The 14782-nt window shown below is 42.0% G+C and overlaps 1 protein-coding gene and 1 long non-coding RNA gene across 13 annotated transcripts in view; one reads left to right on the forward strand and one right to left on the reverse strand.

Annotated features, from left to right (window-relative positions):
- kmr (kramer) overlaps nucleotides 1-14782 on the forward strand; it is a 67185-nt gene that overhangs the window by 20164 nt on the left and 32239 nt on the right. For 5 of the 12 annotated variants that reach the window (XM_070207698.1, XM_032439293.2, XM_032439291.2 and 2 more), the window contains exon 1: nucleotides 13342-13519. The gene's annotated coding sequence lies outside the window, so the exon portion shown is untranslated. Of the gene's footprint in view, nucleotides 1-11914; nucleotides 11994-12813; nucleotides 13520-14782 lie in introns of those variants that run through there. The other 7 variants (XM_032439294.2, XM_032439292.2, XM_032439290.2 and 4 more) reach the window with 6 other exon arrangements.
- Nucleotides 10502-11944, reverse strand: LOC116651897 (uncharacterized). The gene is made up of 3 exons (XR_004304909.2): nucleotides 11810-11944; nucleotides 10930-11547; nucleotides 10502-10860 (listed from the first exon to the last, which is right to left on the reverse strand). It is a non-coding gene; the product is annotated as an uncharacterized lncRNA (long non-coding RNA).

Here is a 14782-nt window from a genome sequence, read left to right on the forward strand (position 1 = left end):
CAAAACGACATAATCTCGCCATGATCAACGGCGGAGTTATGTCGTTTCGAAACGACATATCTTCGCGCAGATATATGTCGTTTTTCGAGCTCGAAGATATGTCGTTCTCAGAGCGGCGGAGTTATGTCGCTTCAAAACGACATAATCTCGCCATGATCAACGGCGGAGTTATGTCGTTTTGAAACGACATATCTTCGCGCGGATATATGTCGTTTTTAGAGCGCGGAGGTATGTCGTTTTTAGAGCGGCGGAGTTATGTCGTTTTGAAGCGACATATCTTCGCGCGGATGTATGTTGTTTTTAGAGCGCGGGGATATGTCGTTTTTAGAGCGGCGGAGTTATGTCGCTTCAAAACGACATAATCTCGCCATGATCAACGGCGGAGTTATGTCGTTTTGAAACGACATATCTTCGCGCGGATATATGTCGTTTTTAGAGAGGCGGAGTTATGTCGCTTGAAAACGACATAATCTCGCCATGATCAACGGCGGAGTTATGTCGTTTTGAAACGACATATCTTCGCGCGGATATATGTATAGATATGTCGTTTTTAGAGAGGCGGAGTTATGTCGCTTCAAAACGACATAATCTCGCCATGATCAACGGCGGAGTTATGTCGTTTTGAAACGACATATCTTCGCGCGGAGGTATGTCGTTTTTAGAGCGGCGGAGTTATGTCGTTTTGAAGCGACATATCTTCGCGCGGATGTATGTTGTTTTTAGAGCGCGGGGATATGTCGTTTTTAGAGCGGCGGAGTTATGTCGCTTCAAAACGACATAATCTCGCCATGATCAACGGCGGAGTTATGTCGTTTTGAAACGACATATCTTCGCGCGGATATATGTCGTTTTTAGAGAGGCGGAGTTATGTCGCTTGAAAACGACATAATCTCGCCATGATCAACGGCGGAGTTATGTCGTTTTGAAACGACATATCTTCGCGCGGATATATGTATAGATATGTCGTTTTTAGAGAGGCGGAGTTATGTCGCTTCAAAACGACATAATCTCGCCATGATCAACGGCGGAGTTATGTCGTCTTGAAACGACATATCTTCGCGCGGAGGTATGTCGTTTTTAGAGCGGCGGAGTTATGTCGCTTCAAAACGACATAATCTCGCCATGATCAACGGCGGAGTTATGTCGTTTTGAAGCGACGTATCTTCGCGCGGATGTATGTTGTTTTTAGAGCGCGGGGATATGTCGTTTTTAGAGCGGCGGAGTTATGTCGCTTCAAAACGACATAATCTCGCCATGATCAACGGCGGAGTTATGTCGTTTTGAAACGACATATCTTCGCGCGGATATATGTCGTTTTTAGAGCTCGAAGATATGTCGTTTTAAGAGCGGCGGAGTTATGTCGCTTCAAAACGACATAATCTCGCCATGATCAACGGCGGAGTTATGTCGTTTTGAAACGACATATCTTCGCGCGGATATATGTCGTTTTTAGAGCGCGGAGATATGTCGTTTTTAGAGCGGCGGAGTTATGTCGCTTCAAAACGACATAATCTCGCCATGATCAACGGCGGAGTTATGTCGTTTTGAAACGACATATCTTCGCGCGGATATATGTCGTTTTTAGAGCTCGAAGATATGTCGTTTTAAGAGCGGCGGAGTTATGTCGCTTCAAAACGACATAATCTCGCCATGATCAACGGCGGAGTTATGTCGTTTTGAAACGACATATCTTCGCGCGGATATATGTCGTTTTTAGAGCGCGGAGGTATGTCGTTTTTAGAGCGGCGGAGCTATGTCGTTTTGAAGCGACATATCTTCGCGCGGATGTATGTTGTTCTTAGAGCGCGGGGATATGTCGTTTTTAGAGCGGCGGAGTTATGTCGCTTCAAAACGACATAATCTCACCATGATCAACGGCGGAGTTATGTCGTTTTAAAACGACATATCTTCGCGCGGATATATGTCGTTTTTAGAGCGCGGAGGTATGTCGTTTTTAGAGCGGCGGAGCTATGTCGTTTTGAAGCGACATATCTTCGCGCGGATGTATGTTGTTCTTAGAGCGCGGGGATATGTCGTTTTTAGAGCGGCGGAGTTCGAGCTCTAAAAACGACATATATCTGCGCGAAGATATGTCGTTTCAAAACGACATAATCTCGCCATGATCAACGGCGGAGCTATGTCGTTTTGAAACGACATATATCTTCGCGCGGATATATGTCGTTTTTAGAGAGGCGGAGTTATGTCGCTTTAAAACGACATAATCTCGCCATGATCAACGGCGGAGTTATGTCGTTTTGAAACGACATATCTTCGCGCAGATATATGTCGTTTTTAGAGCTCGAAGATATGTCGTTTTAAGAGCGGCGGAGTTATGTCGCTTCAAAACGACATAATCTCACCATGATCAACGGCGGAGTTATGTCGTTTTGAAACGACATATATCTTCGCGCGGATATGTGTCGTTTTTAGAGAGGCGGAGTTATGTCGCTTCAAAACGACATAATCTCGCCATGATCAACGGCGGAGTTATGTCGTTTTGAAACGACATATCTTCGCGCGGATATATGTCGTTTTTAGAGCGCGGAGATATGTCGTTTTTAGAGCGGCGGAGTTATGTCGTTTTGAAACGACATATCTTCGCGCGGATATATGTCGTTTTTTGAGCGCGGAGATATGTCGTTTTTAGAGAGGCGGAGTTATGTCGCTTCAAAACGACATAATCTCGCCATGATCAACGGCGGAGTTATGTCGTTTCGAAACGACATATCTTCGCGCAGATATATGTCGTTTTTCGAGCTCGAAGATATGTCGTTCTCAGAGCGGCGGAGTTATGTCGCTTCAAAACGACATAATCTCGCCATGATCAACGGCGGAGTTATGTCGTTTTGAAACGACATATCTTCGCGCGGATATATGTCGTTTTTAGAGCGCGGAGGTATGTCGTTTTTAGAGCGGCGGAGTTATGTCGTTTTGAAGCGACATATCTTCGCGCGGATGTATGTTGTTTTTAGAGCGCGGGGATATGTCGTTTTTAGAGCGGCGGAGTTATGTCGCTTCAAAACGACATAATCTCGCCATGATCAACGGCGGAGTTATGTCGTTTTGAAACGACATATCTTCGCGCGGATATATGTCGTTTTTAGAGAGGCGGAGTTATGTCGCTTGAAAACGACATAATCTCGCCATGATCAACGGCGGAGTTATGTCTTTTTGAAACGACATATCTTCGCGCGGATATATGTATAGATATGTCGTTTTTAGAGAGGCGGAGTTATGTCGCTTCAAAACGACATAATCTCGCCATGATCAACGGCGGAGTTATGTCGTTTTGAAACGACATATCTTCGCGCGGAGGTATGTCGTTTTTAGAGCGGCGGAGTTATGTCGTTTTGAAGCGACATATCTTCGCGCGGATGTATGTTGTTTTTAGAGCGCGGGGATATGTCGTTTTTAGAGCGGCGGAGTTATGTCGCTTCAAAACGACATAATCTCACCATGATCAACGGCGGAGTTATGTCGTTTTGAAACGACATATCTTCGCGCGGATATATGTCGTTTTTAGAGCGCGGAGATATGTCGTTTTTAGAGCTCCGGAGTTATGTCGTTTTGAAACGACATATCTTCGCGCGGATATATGTCGTTTTTAGAGCGCGGAGATAAGTCGTTTTTAGAGCGGCGGAGCTATGTCGCTTCAAAACGACATAATCTCGCCATGATCAACGGCGGAGCTATGTCGTTTTGAAACGACATATCTTCGCGCGGATATATGTCGTTTTTTGAGCGCGGAGATATGTCGTTTTTAGAGAGGCGGAGCTATGTCGCTTCAAAACGACATAATATCGCCATGATCAACAGCGGAGTTATGTCGTTTTGAAACGACATATCTTCGCGCGGATATATGTCGTTTTTAGAGCGCGGAGATATGTCGTTTTAAGAGCGGCGGAGTTATGTCGCTTCAAAACGACATAATCTCGCCATGATCAACGGCGGAGATATGTCGTTTTGAAACGACATATATCTTCGCGCGGTTATATGTCGTTTTTAGAGAGGCGGAGTTATGTCGCTTCAAAACGACATAATCTCGCCATGATCAACGGCGGAGATATGTCGTTCTTAGAGCGGCGGAGTTATGTCGCTTTAAAACGACATAATCTCGCCATGATCAACGGCGGAGATATGTCGTTTTTAGAGCGGCGGAGTTATGTCGCTTTAAAACGACATAATATCGCCATGATCAACGGCGGAGTTATGTCGTTTTGAAACGACATATCTTCGAGCGGATATATGTCGTTTTTAGAGCGCAGAGATATGTCGTTTTTAGAGCGGCGGAGCTATGTCGCTTCAAAACGACATAATATCGCCATGATCAACAGCGGAGTTATGTCGTTTTGAAACGACATATCTTCGAGCGGATATATGTCGTTTTTAGAGCGGCGGAGTTATGTCGCTTCAAAACGACATAATATCGCCATGATCAACGGCGGAGTTATGTCGTTTTGAAACGACATATCTTCGAGCGGATATATGTCGTTTTTAGAGCGCAGAGATATGTCGTTTTTAGAGCGGCGGAGTTATGTCGTTTTAAAACGACATAATCTCGCCATGATCAACGGCGGAGATATGTCGTTTTTAGAGCGGCGGAGTTATGTCGCTTTAAAACGACATAATATCGCCATGATCAACGGCGGAGTTATGTCGTTTTGAAACGACATATCTTCGCGCGGATATATGTCGTTTTTAGAGCGCGGAGATATGTCGTTTTCAGAGCGGCGGAGTTATGTCGCTTCAAAACGACATAATCTCGCCATGATCAACGGCGGAGATATGTCGTTTTTAGAGCGGCGGAGTTATGTCGCTTCAAAACGACATAATCTCGCCATGATCAACGGCGGAGTTATGACGTTTTGAAACGACATATCTTCGCGCGGATATATGTCGTTTTTAGAGCGGCGGAGTTATGTCGCTTCAAAACGACATAATCTCGCCATGATCAACGGCGGAGATATGTCGTTTTTAGAGCGCGGAGATATGTCGTTTTTAGAGCGGCGGAGTTATGTTGCTTCAAAACGACATAATCTCGCCATGATCAACGGCGGAGTTATGTCGTTTTGAAACGACATATCTTCAAGCGGATATATGTCGTTTTTAGAGCGCGGAGATATGTCGTTATTAGAGCGGCGGAGCTATGTCGCTTCAAAACGACATAATCTCGCCATGATCAACGGCGGAGTTATGTCGTTTTGAAACGACATATCTTCAAGCGGATATATGTCGTTTTTAGAGCGGCGGAGTTATGTCGTTTCAAAACGACATAATCTTGCCATGATCAACGGCGGAGATATGTCGTTTTTAGAGCGCGGAGTTATGTCGCTTCAAAACGACATAATCTCGCCATGATCAACGGCGGAGTTATGTCGTTTTGAAACGACATATCTTCGCGCGGATATATGTCGTTTTTTGAGCGCGGAGATATGTCGTTATTAGAGCGGCGGAGCTATGTCGCTTCAAAACGACATAATCTCGCCATGATCAACGGCGGAGTTATGTCGTTTTGAAACGACATATCTTCGCGCGGATATATGTCGTTTTTTGAGCGCGGAGATATGTCGTTTTTAGAGAGGCGGAGTTATGTCGCATCAAAACGACATAATCTCGCCATGATCAACGGCGGAGTTATGTCGTTTTGAAACGACATATCTTCAAGCGCATATATGTCGTTTTTAGAGCGGCGGAGTTATGTCGTTTCAAAACGACATAATCTTGCCATGATCAACGGCGGAGATATGTCGTTTTTAGAGCGCGGAGATATGTCGTTTTTAGAGCGGCGGAGTTATGTCGCTTCAAAACGACATAATCTCGCCATGATCAACGGCGGAGTTATGTCGTTTTGAAACGACATATCTTCGCGCGGATATATGTCGTTTTTAGAGCGCGGAGATATGTCGTTTTCAGAGCGGCGGAGTTATGTCGCTTCTAAACGACATAATCCCGCCATGATCAAGTTTTGGCGGAGCTATGTCGTTTACAAACGTCATACCTCCGCCGTTGATTGGCGAGATTATGTCGTTTTGAATCTCTCGTTTTCAAGATAATTCCGTCGTTGTCCACGCCTCGCCATAATGTCGCTTTCAAAGGATATAACTTCGCAGGTCCTAAAACGACGCGGAATTATGTCGTTTTGAAACGACATTGCCATTTTGACGATTTGGGTGAAAATTTAGTTTTAACTTAAACAACTTCATTTTCGACCGATCGTTCCTATGACAACTATATGATAAAGTGGTCCGATCCAGCTGGTTTTGACATATGTGCTGCGTGCAAGAGAACGAGATTTAAAACTGAGGGACTAGTTCGTACAGAAACAGGCAGACGGACACATGGACATGGCTATATCGACTCGGCTGTTGATGATGATCAAGAATATATATACTTTATGGGGTCGGAGATGTCTCCTTCTATGCGTCACACATTTCACGACAAAATTATAATAAATCCTGACCCACCCTATAAAAGATTAGAAAAGAATCATAAAAATTCAACCATGATAATCCCATAAAATTAAAAAAAAAAAAAATCAGTGCAAAACGATATTTAAATAAACTAAGCTTAACAAGCAAAATTTAAATCTAAATATTATGTAATAATTAAAAAAATTTAAAGAAATATAAATTATAACCAAGGGTTGTTACTTACATACATGATATTCACTTACCGTTTAGTTTTAGCTCAATGATTAGTTTATTCAAATAAGCCGGACGTTCTTCCGTTTGTTACATACATCAGCACAAAACTGATACACGCTTCGCAAACATTTTCAATGGATTGAGGGTATATAAAAACAAGACTAAAGGCAGCTAAATTGAAAAAAAAAAAAAAAAAAAATAATAGACATTGAGCCAGATCGTGGCTGGGACGTCAAAATGCCAGCGCATTACGTATGCGCCATGCTGTCCGCTCATTGAAATGGAAAGCTCGCCAGCTAATGGCACAGCATGCGACACATTCACAAAATTCTAAGCAAGGCACAAAAAAAATTAAAACAAAAAACAACCTAATTGCAAATGCAAAAAGTTCTAGAAACAACAACAAGAACAAATAGGCGGCGACGAGTGCCAAGTTTTGCCGGCATTTTGCGAGTGTTACGCGACTTTGAGCGCTCTAATTGTGCGCTTGTTTAGTTTATATACATGCAGATACACTATATAACATTACAACAACAACAAACAGTAGAGTGGCAGTAGCAGCCATACAGACAACAACAACAACAAAGGGTGACATGCAACAGCGCACAGGCGTTGAACGTTTGATAGTAATGAAAAAAAGCACATGGAAAAAAAAACTACTCATATATTTCTGGTCAGCCGCAGCTGAAATACTCTATCTAGCTTGTGAGTAGTACATTTTTTAGTTGGAGTACTCTAATGAGGTGTAGTTGAGTTCTTTAAATAAGCGAATCCCGAAGACTAGAATGGATATATGAACGTACTTGTATTGTATTAGGCTCAGGCCTTGGTAGCCAGAGCTATATTATATATAGACATACATACATCATAAAGCTCATCTCAGAAGCTATAAAAGCTAGAGACTGGACATTAGGAATGTAGGTTCTCCTAGTGCCTGCGCAATTGGAGTGTGTTTTCGATAATCAACACCACAACCAACACATCTTGTGTTTTTTTATTTTAAAATAGATATCTATCTGTTAATAGATACAAGTGCATAAATAGAAAATGAGGACATAGAATAAATTGCAAGCCTCTAGACTATAGATATGAGAATATAAAAGAGCTAATTAAACAATTGACTGACAAAACAAACAATGCATTTAAATATGCCCAATTAGCAAAGAGTATCAGAACAAAAGCACTCGTTACACGGACGAAACGAATGACTGCAGATACATGTGTACCTTTTTTTTTGCTATTAAGTGGAGTGGAAATGCGTAGGAAATTATGATATAATCAGATACAGAGAATGGGCGTATATATAACTATATGTATGCATATGCATATGTGGCATGCATGGCTAGGCATATGGAGCTGCTTTTCAAGATCAAGTTCAAGTTTAGCAACTGCATGAATTATGCCGCAGCTGCAGTTGGGCTTTGCGGCAATTTGCGGCAGGTAGCACGACACAATGGCATGATGGGAAACTCTCGATGGCCATTTTCACAAAAAAAATGCGCCTTCGGTTTCAGGTTAAATGTGCACAGAGACAAAACCCTTGATGTGCTTGGCAATTTGCCAAAGAGTGCAAAAAAAGAATTAAATAAAAAAGACGAAGTTGAAGAAGTTGTGTCTAGCGGCTAAAATCACCTTTTGACCCACTTTGGGAGCTGCGCTGTGATTGTGCATAATGTGAAAATGATGTTGCCGCTTGATTGATGCACGATTGAAGATGAAGAAGAAGAAGAAGAAGAAGAAGAAGACACACAACTAGCGGACAATCAATCGTGTGTTTCTACCTTGTGGCTTGCAACTTGTGGCAAACGGAAGTCATCAGCAATTTGTGCACACAAATCGAACAATTTACTGTTTACAGCCGCAAGCCTAATGCTCTTTTTTATTTTTCAGAATGCCCTTCTAGAGGGTATGCGAAATTTACTATTAAGTATATATCTTACTCTGTATGCGACACACTCTAAGTGTAAACGAAATCATCATTATATTTATATATATATATATGATATATTATGTACTGTATTACGTATAGCGTACTTATATGTAAAAATTACGTACTGTATTCCGTATAACGTACTTATATATTAAGTACTGTATTACGTCATTCGCACTTATATTACACGTACTGTATTACGTATTACGTATTACGTGCTTTATAGAAGCAGAATTCTATCAATATCGGAGCATTAAATCTTAACGCTGTCACAGGTTTTAACGATCGAAATAAGTTTTGTATAATAAGATATCTTTAATGCTCCTGACAAAAAATCTTCATCGGTTCGACCATCTATATCTATTGGAAGAATCTAAAGTAAACTAGTTTGTTTCTCTGCCTTCCTTCACCATATGCAGCAATTGAGATTCTCAATTTTTTAGCTTAGAGCATTTATAAGAGTATTTCATTTGCGACATGACGTTTTCTCTTGTTGTTATTTCCCTCGGAAAATGTCAAATGCGAAAACGTTTGCGGTTTTGCTTGGCGTTTTTCTTGTACGGAACGTGACTTTGGCATTTTGCAAAGGCTTTAAATGCAGCTTTAAGTGTGCCAGCTATCGCTGTGAGTGTGTGTGTGTGCGCTCTCTATAAGTGTGTGTGTGTGCGCTCTCTATAAGTGTGTGTGTGTGTGTGGACAAGGTGGGTGACCGGGTATTTTGTTGGTGCGAACTGGTTGCTGAAGCATATTTTACGCATAGTTAAACACAAGTGCACACAAAACACACTCACACACTCTCACACATACACGTGCACACACACGTAAACACCTACTCCTTCATGCACTTAATTATGCATTAGGCTGCATTGAAAGCTGGCTGCCAACTCTGCGCAGTTCAATGAACTCCGTTAAAAGGATGTGCCGTGCGCAGAGCTTACCTTTTGGCTGGGCAACGCAAACGACAGCCATCTTCATTAGGGGCCAGCGGCAATCAATTGCCACCTGGTTCATGTGGTCAGCCCCCAAGTGTGGCAAACAGTCAAGTAATTGGCGAAATGTAGCTGAAGCTATTGATGTGCCCAAGCCACGCATGTGTGGCCAGTTTGTGTGGCATTCAATTCAATTTATAGCCTGTGCAACAAAGGCGCGCCTGTGTCCGTATGTGTTCGTATGTGTGTGAGTGTGTGTGCAAGCTGTTTGCCAAATTTATATTGCCTACATTTGGGCGCAGGCAACTGGGCTCTGCTTGCATTTGATTTTGTTTTGCTTTGCTGCCCGCACAACAACATTGTCTCTGTCAGTCCGAAGCCCTCGAGACAGCACGCTTCGTTGCACACACACATACACACACACACAAACACACACACACACTCGCACACACATACACGTATGCTGGCCCGCACGAGCGGCTTGTTTATTGAATTTGGGCGCCTTTATGCGCTGTCACAGCCAGTGTACCTCCCCCTTCCGCCCCGTCCCCCCTGCAACGTTCACTGCAATTGAGGATGTAATTTTTGCATGTCTCCGGCATTAAATTTGCGCCTCGTTTGCCTTGTCCCGTTGCCAGTGCAATTAGGGCTATGACATTCCGCTCTAAATCTCCTGCACACTTTGCTAATTGTTTTCAATTGCACACACACACACACTTACACACACACACACACATACTTTCACACATTTACACATCTGCGCAAAAAGTAATTGCACTTTGATGAGGCTTAGGCCTACCGCCTAATTAGCTGGAGCTCATAGCAAAAACCTCAATTGCGCAATTGTTGACCATAATTGGCCTTAATGCTAGTCGCTGTCCAAATAACTCGGCTGGCTATTGTGCGATATTGATCCTGTAAATCATCATTTGCTACGTTTATGCTAATATCAACCTCCATGCTCACTTTAATTAGACACTTATCGTACGTATGGAATGGCATAGCCGTGTCTATACAAAGATCTTCTCCATGCTTACTTATTTATGCGATTTGTGAAATTGTAAACAAATCTGTATGTTTACAATTTACAGGCTTTTTATAAGAAGCTCGCTTTATTGACTTGTTCTCAGCATCTCCATGTTCACTTTGTTTTACCCAACTATATATATGTTAACTGTTGTCATACTTATATTATATTATACTTTTGTAAAATATTTTCTTTATATGCATCAAAATTGTGCTTCAGCTCCATGGTCACTTTATTGCACCCAACTATAGGTACTTTAACTGATTATTCTGTAAGACATACTTTTAGAACTTCCATGGTCACTTGATTAAACTGTTGTTCTCATGACTGCTGATGTCCCAATTAATAGAAACTTTTTCAGACAAATAAGTAAATACTTAAATAAATATACATACTTACAATTGTTAGCCTGTCAACCTGTTTGCTTGAGTCCTGCTTTACTTGACCTCCATGGTCACTTAATGAGGCTAAATCAATTGCCAATTGTTTGGTGTTTTACTGGGTATATATATATATATTATTCTCTCATCCTTATATATATATATATTCCGGTGTACTTAGGTCTGCCCGGTCTCCATGTTCACTTTGTCGCAGTCAATATCCATTCCCATGGCAAACGCACCACAAAATAGGTGCGAGTAAATGCAGTTCTATTGAAACGTTTGCCTCAGTTTCCATTGTGTGTGCCCTGCATATGGAATCCGAATATCCAAACACCCAATTCTCGATTCTGAAATCTAAAGCGTTGCCAGTTCATGTGCTGCGCGGCGTGTTTTGTCGTTTCTGCCTTTTGGCTGCACGTGACTTGTGTGACCAAAATTGCTTCATTCGTCGCATTTGCCCCCGCCCGCTCTCCTCTCTTCACGCCCTTTTTCCGGCCCCTTTTGACACGCCCGAGGCGGGGGGCATGTCGCCGGCATTGTTTTGCATTTGCGTGCAACGATTTGTGTGTGTAACTGGAAGCCAAAAGTTGTTTGCCGCCTTTGCCTTATGCCTATATTCCCGTGTCGTTATACCCTGTGCCCATTGCAAAGGGTTAGTTTAGTCAGATTAAGAAAGTTTCACTTAATGGATATTAATCAAACAATAAGCGCTGTAGTTCATAAAGAATGCATTCAGAAGCACCACATTTTAAGGCCTGCTTCTGGATGTGTGCATAGAGGAAAGCGATAATTTTTGCAATGACAGGGTATCTGATAGTCGAGCACTGCCGTCTAGAGCACTCTATGCAGTTGTCGTAGTTTGTTATAGGCTTTTAATTGACATACGCGTCGCTTACACGATTTCTCAGTTGAGTTAGCTCGAGGCCTAGCCCGTCTGCATACTAAACACCTTTTGCTCATTCAGCTCTAACTCGTTCCTTCTCTTTCTCCCTCTCTTTCAGCTCCAGATAATGTCTGAGCCGCAGCAGCAGCAAAGCGGCAGCACCTGAATTTATTGGCCACACATTGATTTCCCAAAAGGTGAGTTGACTTGACTTATTGGCCTGCTAAGTTTAGATAATTGCTCTCGCATGCGCTCCAAATGTTAATTAGCTCCATAACAACAACAAAAACAAGAACAACAACAACAGAAACAGAAACAACCGCCTGTTGTCAGTCTAGAGATATTAACACCGATTTTATGGCCTTGCACGCGGCGCACGCATCGTTCGCCCCTCAATATGAAGTCGCCTCTCGAAAGCTATTTTCATTAGCTAAGCGTTGGGCTGAGTACATCAATTGAATTGCAGCGCTGAGCTTTAACCCCTGGAGGTGGCAACAGCAACAACAACAGCAAGAAACAACAAGTAATTGCTGAGAGTTGAAAGCGCGCGACTGCCATATACCCTGTAGATAGTATCTAATTAAATCAACATACCATATTTATTAACAAAATAGGTGAACAAATATGTTAATGAAGCATTTGAACCGTCGACCTTCCGTTTGCTAGTTCGACACTCATATGTTTTTGAAGAGATGAGAGTTGATAACGCAAGACTTGTATATACCCTGTACCCAGTACCTAATTAAATTAACATATATACGGGTACAGCTTTAGAACTAGTTAGACGCTCATAACAAGTGAGAGCTGAGAGTTAAGAATAAACTAAACTAAACTGGTATATACTCCGTAGACAGTACCAAACGTTCTCGTATATATTAACAAACTAGGTAAAAAACTATGTTATTGAAATTTTTGAACCATAGACCTTTCGCTTACTAGTTCGACGCTCACATTTTTTTTCATTCAATATAATAATTATAATCGATATAAGTTTTGGAGAAATATACAAATTAACGAAAAAATATAATCATGTTTTACGCAAAATAGAAAGAGAGCCCATTAAAGGGCTTCCTTCAGCTGACACACATTTGCAAAACTTCACTCAACCCATCCATTTTTCATGACTGCAGGGTATATTGACAACAAGAAGAGCATTTACCGCATATGGTTATGTATATATATTTAGTCTGCAGTTTTTATGCTGCCGGTGTTTTGGCTTGCTGCTTGCTGCCAAATTAGAAATAAAAGCTCTTTTCTTTAATGCATAAACACAGGAAAAAAAACACAACACACACGCACGTATACTTATGCACAGACACTCACACACACATACACTTGGCTAAACGCTAAATTTTAAAGCTTAAGTTGAGCTAAGACTTGAGTTTGAGCATTTTTTTTTCAATATATTAACAGTATATTTTGTCAGCAACTGCTTTGGCAACCCGCGCAGCTTTTGCCCAAAAAGCTTTCACTCAAAAAAAGCTTTCGCTCGAATATTGCTGCTCCTGCCTTGTCCTGTGCCGAAACGTAACGACGCAAAACGATTTGCCGCAGTCTCCTCGCGGATTTCGCCAGCAGCGGCTGGCCCTAAAACACCAGAGCGGACGGTTGACAACGCGCGTGTTTTTGTTGGTTGGCAACGCAAAGAAAAAAGAAAATACAGAAAAATAAAGAGGAAAAAAACAGATAGTCAGTGTGGGCGTTGTGGGTGCGCATAATAAAAGTAAAATGAAAATGAATTAGAAATTTTCGTGTGAGTGTGTGAGTGTGCGAGTGTGTGTATGTGATTGTGTGTGTGTGTGTGTGTGTGTGTTATGTAAAGCGAGTGCCCAAAAAAAAAAAAAAAAACGAAAGCACAAGAAATCCACGTCGCGTCCTGTGAGAGTGAAAATATAATTTCTGGCCAAAAGTGCGAAACGCTGCCTCGTTGTTATCGTTCGTTCTCGTCCTTGTTGTTCTTGTTGTTGTTATTGTCGTCCTTTTCGTTGTTGTTGCTGCTGCTGCTGCTGATTGCGCTCACGTATATTATGTAAATTATTATGTGGCCGAGCTTGGACCATGTCCAGCTCCGTCAGCCAAGTCCACATTCATGCCTGTTTCCATTGCGTTTCACCTTTATGTCGTCATCGTCCTGTTTAACGCTTGCTGCGCGTGTACACCTCAAGACTACATCTTCCCCTCCCCCCTCTCCACCACACGCTCCTCCACTTTGTCCTTGTCAAAAGTTTCAGTTCTCATGTGTTTCTTACTTGGGCCGAAAAAAAAAAAATCTCTTGACGTTTATTTTTGGCTGCGTCTCGCTTAACGTCTTACACCTGCGTGCGTGTGTGCGTGCGTGTGTGTTCGCAGCAGCTGAATAGGCAGCAAAGGTGCTCTAGTCGAACGTTGCGCGACTGCGAGATACACTGGACGCGCGTTCTACACTCTGGCACATAAATTCTCAAGTAACTCCGTTGTTTAAGGACCGATCATTATACAACTATTAGAGCTTAAAAAATGGTGCTAAATGTGTGTACATCCCAAAGAACAAGGCGCTAGCTCTAAAAAAAAAGATTATTTTTTAGATTCGGGGGGAAATTTGGGGAGTTATTCAAAAAATGAAATATTCTTAAACTGTTTTTACTTATTTAGAACCTATAATTATAAAAACCCAGTCTAAAATCTATTTTTTTTTATCGATATTATGAAAATGCGAAGATATATAAAACAAAAGTAGTTAAATGTTTATCCGTTTGTTGTCGGAGTAGTCATATGCTTTTGTAGTTTGCGAGATCGACGCCTTCTTCTGCACAGAAACATTATACCCTTTAAAGGGTAGCGTATGATAAGCAGCACGACTTTGCGACTGAAAATTGTTAGCAACTTTTGCCTGTCGGTGCCGTCATCTTTGGCCGCTTTTAAAGCAATTTATTATGCCTAGCATCGCATTATTTACACACTCAACACACAGACACACTCGCACACACATGCCTCGTATCTAATGAAT

The sequence above is a fragment of the Drosophila virilis genome, chromosome 2 (genome assembly GCF_030788295.1).
Source record: "Drosophila virilis strain 15010-1051.87 chromosome 2, Dvir_AGI_RSII-ME, whole genome shotgun sequence".
NCBI classification, from domain to species: Eukaryota; Metazoa; Arthropoda; class Insecta; order Diptera; family Drosophilidae; genus Drosophila; species Drosophila virilis.